Source organism: Parambassis ranga, chromosome 17 (assembly GCF_900634625.1).
Source record: "Parambassis ranga chromosome 17, fParRan2.1, whole genome shotgun sequence".
In the NCBI taxonomy this organism is placed as follows: Eukaryota; Metazoa; Chordata; class Actinopteri; family Ambassidae; genus Parambassis; species Parambassis ranga.
In genome coordinates, this window is record NC_041037.1 from 20,028,402 (window position 1) to 20,035,357 (window position 6,956).

Sequence of the window (6,956 nt, forward strand, 5' to 3'; positions counted from 1 at the left end):
ATGAGAGAAGAAGAAGAGGAGTTGTTGCTGCTATTCACGGAGATTGCGAGAAAAAGGCAACGTAGATGGCACGTCCGGCCCCTCAAAGCAACGAGAGTCGAGCAGGGAGAGTACAGAGTCCAAACTAGAAGGAAAGACTTTACTGAGTTTTTAAACACACCACAAGGACTTGTGCCATGGCAAGAGGGCATTACACAGAGAGGGTGCCTGCAACAGCGTGAGATGTCCGGCGATGAGTTGTGAAAATGCGACATTAAAAGTAACAATAGCAAAGATTCAGTGTTTGTGCCTTTATGACCACATTTGCACATCTACTGTGTTCCAATGTTGCTAATCAAGCAAACTGTGTAGCCTACAGGCATTGTTAACGAGCCTATTATGCCCGGGTATGTAGGAGTATATAGAATGGTAATAACAGTCACCATCTGGTATGTGTGAACGGCTGTCTGGAGTTATTGGTGACAAATCACCCTGACTAGCTTTTCTTTCTTTCCTTTATTGCTCATCATGCAAAACCAGTATGGTCTTATAAAATGCAAAGATGCACTTTGGTACTGAAAACACACGTTTATTGATAAAAAGGGGGGGGGGCATATACAGGGACACATGAATGATAACATTCTAAATTGCAGCATTGTCTTGTTCGACCTCTTGCTCAGTTTCGTACATGAGGTTCTGCAACTGCCTCTTGAATTTTCTGAGCGCATGTGGTGGTAGTGTCCTCATAAAATCGGCAACATGAAGCACATATCTGTCACAGGGGCCCCCTCATCTGTCCCGCCTGCAGCATCGCTTCTTCCCGTTCTGCCCTTCGTTTGTCCAGGATCGCAAGAGCACCTCGAAATCATCCAGTACTGTGTACTCCAGCTCTGACATGCTGCTTGCGCCTGTGGTGCATGATCCCCCCTCTTCCGGGTCCGCTACAAATTCCTGAGAAGCAAATTAATAAAACCGGTGTTACAACCCAAGACACACAACTGATATTGATTTTGACATCACACACATGTTTAAAAGTACCGCTTACCTCGTTTTGTGTATCCAGGTCCATGTTGGTTGTTGTTCCCCGGTGTTTCACTTGTGGTTCGAGCCACCGTAACGCCGTGTATACTACAGGGAATTTCTTGCCACCGGGATCACCACTTTTACTATTCTGCACACGGCGTTTTGCCTTTGCAAATTTGGCGCGCAGGTAGCGCCACTTTTTGCGACACACTCTCTTCTGTGCAACGTATCGTTGCTATCTCCTTCCAGGAGTTGTTGGCCATCAGCGTCTCCTTGTAGGTCCTCAGCGATGTACTGTAGAGATGCTCGTATCTCCTCACTGCCTCAGCAAGCTGCTCCTCAAAAACATCCATTGTTGAATTCATTAAATCTGTTGAATCAGCGCTGTTTATACACCTACCTATATACCTGGAGAGGCTCTTGCGCTTCTCCACATTCATCACGCCCACAATCAATTCCGACCAATCACAGCATGGTTGCCGCGCAGCCTTGAAAGACAAAGTTCGGCCCGGACCCTGTGCACAAGAGTGCTGAGCAGCGGGCGGTCCGAGACAAAAATGACGTCATTTTGTGGGAGAAAGTTCTTCCGCTGTTCCGCACTCTTGTGCACAGGGTCTAAAGGGTCTACCTGTAAGATAGTTAGTGATCCAGGTGACCAGTGGGGTCTCTACCTGCATGTCCAGGAGCTTCCTCTTCAAAAGGGACAAGCCCCACTTGTGGACATCGGGCCCTCATGCCACCCTCATGGAGTCTGTTTCTGACAGTTTAAGCAGAAACATGCATATTAGTGGTCTGCTGGAGGCCATGTTGCAGGGCTCTGGCAGTGCTCCTCCTGTTCCTCCTTGCAGGAGGAGGTAACGGTCCTGCTGTACTGACAGACACAGCAAATCTTCTTGCCACAGCTCACATTGATGTGCCATCCTGGATGACCTGAACTACCTGAGCAACTTGTGCTCACCTCATGCTTCCTCTAGGGGTGAGAGCACTGACAAAATGCAAAAGCGATCAAACATCAGGCAGAAAGGATGAGAGCAGAGAAATGGTCTGTGGTCAGCACCTGCAGAACCTCTCCTTTATAGGGGCTGTCTTGATAACTGCCTCATTTCCACCTGTTGTCTGTTCCATTTGCACAACAGCAGCTGAAACACAATCAGTGTTGATCCTAACTGGACAGGCTGATTTCACACAAGTGTGATTGACTTGGAGTTACATTGTGTTCTTTAAGTGTTCCCTTTGTTTTTTTGAGCAGTGTATTATACATGATTTTAATTTATATATGTGTAAATTGGTCAAATATTATCATTTGTGTAAGGTTAGACAATGCAGTTTCTCACCTCCAGTGGAGCTTGCCAACTTTAGATTTAGAGCCCACTATGAAAATTCCACCCACAAACGTATTCATGAATACATGTCCACATGCCTTTGATGTGAAGCTTCATTTTTCTAACAGTAAACAAACAACCATATGTCAGCTTTAAAATCCTCTCGCAGTAAATCCATTTTCACTGATTAATTAAATTACTGCCATATATTAGCACAAAGCCTTTAGCCGAGGCCCCAGACATCAATATGGCACACCATTTGGTTTCAAAGCAGCTCCCCCTCTTCCCTTAGTTTAACATGCCACTGAGTCAAATGTGGCCCGAGGCTCTTCTGTTCACACTAGATATATGTTGCGGTACTCCAATGTACAAAAACCATTGGAGTAATCAAGAAAACAAACAAACTAATCTGTTACTTGTGTTGATGCAACTTTTGAGTCTACTTTGCTGTTCTGTCTTCTAGATAAATTGTAGCTTCCTATTAAAAAATCGAATCCAATAGGCTCAGGTGTAGTACAGATGCAGGCCAAGATAGGTAGAGCAAGCACAAAGATCAGATTCCAGCTCAAAGTTGAACAAAACACACAACGCATTGCAGATCATCACAGTTTTTCCACACGCAAACAACAGAAATTATGCTACAACTACAACTACAGCTACAGCTAATACTGTACTGAAGATGTCCTTGTTTGGGTCAGTGACTATATAAAGCCTTGCCCTTGTGACCACTAGAGGGAGACATATAGGGGGTAAAACCCTGACTTTTTATATTCATGTCCGTACCATTATTATAATGTCAGTTCCCCCCTCCCCCCTTATTCTCCCTCCCCGCCCCCTTCCATCTCCCCTTAAATATCCCCCCACCCACCACCCCTATGTGTGGCCCTCTGTTGTTGCTGATCACAGATGGTCTATTGTTCTTAGCCAGCCTGAAAGATACCCTGACAATGTCATCATACAATGACAAAAACAAAAACACACAACCATATTCCCTTTATTTCCCATATTCCCATAAGTAAATAATACATACTAACTCCACTCTGCTCTTAGTATTTTATTAATGTATAAAATATATTGTATTTTACCTCATTATTGTTGGTTGTGATGTCACAAGCCCTGTGCACACTGTTCAGATTTCACCAATAAACCTCAAACTATCAGTAACATTGACAAACACCATCAATATGTCTTCATGGACTAGACTTTGGTCTGCTCTGCAATGTTCAGTACATCTGGTGCATCTGTTGAATGATGCTTTGCTACACTGCTGCCAGCAGAGGGCTCTCACAGAGCAGAAAATACACTGGAGCTGATGGAGACTAATAGTTTTGAATCAGTTTTCCCTAGGTGTGTGTGTGTGTGTGTGTTTCCTGCCCATCCTGCACAAGTAAAACTGTTGATTTATTTTATTCTGTTTTAAATGTACACTTAGCCTAACTGTTTTCATCTTGGTTTTTCTTTTCCTTATAAGGTATTAGGAAATTGGCTGGCTTCTTATTTTTTGTTTTCATTCTTTCTTCACACACTTGCTCTTATCTCAACCACCTAACTAACTCAAGATTCCCTGATAAAGTAATGAGGAAAGTATTTTGGACCAAAACTCCAAAACTGAAAGACACGAACGTGCACACACATACACACTAAACCTCGTCTTCTCCCACAGCTCAGAGCTGTCTGTTGATATTTGTCATTGATCGTCCATTCATTCCTCAGCCGGCCCAGCTGTCAGTCACTTCCATGTCACTGCATCTCCAACGGTTGCACGGCAGAGCTGCAGACGCCTATATGGGCTCTGTAATGCAATTTGCCTACTCACTGCTAAGACTTAGATAAAATACTGACCCTGAATCAGTTCCTGATGAGATACTTGGTTTAAGTGGAAGTAAGAAAGAGACAGACAGGGGAGGGGGCAGGGAGATTAGGGAGGAGAAGGAATAATCTTGGGTGAGTAGGAGGAATAGGGATTTGGGGAGGGAGTGGGAGGAGAGAAAGAAAGGAAGGATGAAAGAAAGTAGAATGGTAAAAAGGAAAAAAGGAAGTCAAATCAGAGATAAGGAGGAAGATAAAGGAAAAAAAGAAGGAATGAAAGAGAGTAAATGTATGGTAAAATCAGAATGAAGGAGAAAAACCAAAAATACTATGACCATAATCAGTCAGACAGTGCAGCTCTGCTCAGAGACACAGATTTAGGTTTAGATAATTGAAAAAATAGGAGCATATTGTTTAGCCCCCAGGGCAGACTCATACAGTAGTGAAGCTACGCCAGAGGATATGGGGGTGGGGTTACATTTCCAGCCACCAACAGAGATGTCCAATAGAGGGTTGGAGGGGCTGGGATTATGCAGCTCAGTCAGACTGGCAGATTATGTCTGACCAAAACAGACTCCACTGGCGAGGGAGATTAACAGCTATTTCCAAATAGTTTAGATGGGTGAAAACAATCAGCTTTGTGATTAAGGAGTGAGCTACAGACATTAAATGGCCCACAGATGTAAAAGCGATGGTACTGGAAGACAAATCTGTCCTGCAAATCCCCTCAGATCCATTCAGTTCAATATGTTAGGAGGGTAAGATTGTAATTGGCTTGATTTTACTAATCCAAAAATATTAGCAGAAAGCTTCCCAAACCCAATTAGCAGTGTTGTAAATCTGTCTCTGGGGTATGATTACAAGCCCTTATAGTATCATGAACACTAATCCAAGTGAAATTTTCAAAACTGCATAGATTAATTACTAATGCATGGATCAAATATTGTATGAAAATAATAATGAATAGGCTGGATTTGTAATAAGGCTGGATTGTTCACCTGCTTCCTCTGACTGTATAAAGCCATGAATGCTGCCAAGTAATGCCTGACAATTTGGTTGAGAGTATTTAGCTACACTTTCCACTTGTTGAATGGATAAATGTGCAGTTCAAAATGCTGGATTGAAGCTAACATGTAAATGTCCAAGGTAAGACGGTATGCTATGTGGTTTTATGACCAAAATTGAGTCAATTCCTGTGAACTTTCATTTTAACAAAACTATACAACAGAGACGACCAGCCCATCCTCACCAGGAAACCATAATGTTGAGTAATGCTGATTTCTGTCTCTACATGTATAGAGTCATCCAAAGTGACTTTTCTTGAAAAACCTAACAGTGGGTGTTCATAGTGGCAGAGGGCCTTGAACCCCAAAATGTAGTGGTGTAATGGAGGTGTTTTTGGGAAGACATGTTGGAAACATAATTTCTCTCTTCATGATCGTGAGGTGAGTTCTACAGATAACATAAATAATGAAATGTTGCTAGGTAAACACTTTGAAGTAATTGCAAGCCTTCCTTTTTTACATAGCCACCCCTGTTTGTTTCAATCACACTTCACCTCTTTAACTAAATTTGGCTTTAAATTATGAGCATGGCCAAAATGGAGAAAACAAGATGTGTTGTCATCAAGTGGTACAATTGGTGGTATGAGACAAACAATTGTGTGACAATTAGATCAAAATTATAAATAAATGAATTGCAATGCATTTTAATTTTTCAATTCATTTTATTGTTGACATCACACAGTCCGACAACACTAAAATGTGTTATTGTGGTAAAGAAAAAGAAATACGACTGCTTAGCATTCAAAAACATTTTCTATATCTTTATAAATGACTGGGCAGTATGCAAGTCCATTGCTGTCACATCTTCTCAAGGCATTGTGATCTTGAATGAGGCTCGACAAACTTTGAGGGAGGACAAGCTTGTGTGAGATCACATGGTCTGGTAGCTAAATCCCAGACAGTAAAGAATAGACAGTTAGTGGACTAGAGTTATTTGTAGAAAACGTTTAGTCTGATGAGAATCATAATGACTTACATCATTACAACAACAACAACAAATGAACCATCAGTCCTGTTATATAGCGATAACCGTAAACCACTTGCGGTGAAACGTCACAGTAAAGACAGTGAAGGGCTACTTTAATTAATAAAGTATCTAAAATAAAGTATCTAAATAAGGCAAGGGTGGGCTTTTTTTAAGAGGGCCACTTTGTTTTCTATAAACTGCAAGCTCCAGACACAACCTTTATAAATGTATAATAAGTATAATATGTATAATGTCTTGCCACATTCTTTAAGAGTCATTTGCTGTCATTTACTATTTACTCCTCTGTCCTCTCCTCTCCTCTATAATGCAACCTTAACAAATGCAACTTTGAACCAGTAAGACACCTATTAAACAGGTATAAGCACAGTAGTGCAGTGCTGATTCATTAACACAAATCAAACTGGAAACATGACATAATGTATGCACAGAAGCGTTGCTTACTTTGAAATGATTGTTATAGCGATCAGAAAGATTGAAAAGCAGCCAAGACGTCCTGACTTTTAGTTACTGCTGTAGGTTAGACTACATTTTCCACAATGCCGTAGTATCATTTGTTATTGTTGGGTGATTTTGTTTGTGGCACACCCCTACCCTAATGATCATATTTCCCCATGATAGATAGAAATAAATTTACACTCAAATTTTACACTCAAAGTGTAAAATTTAGTCTTAAATTCTTTGAAAAATGTAACACTATGTCCAGACATTGTATATGAGCTATGCAACTACAACAATGATCTCATCCTTTCATTGGCTTGTTTCCAGTATTCA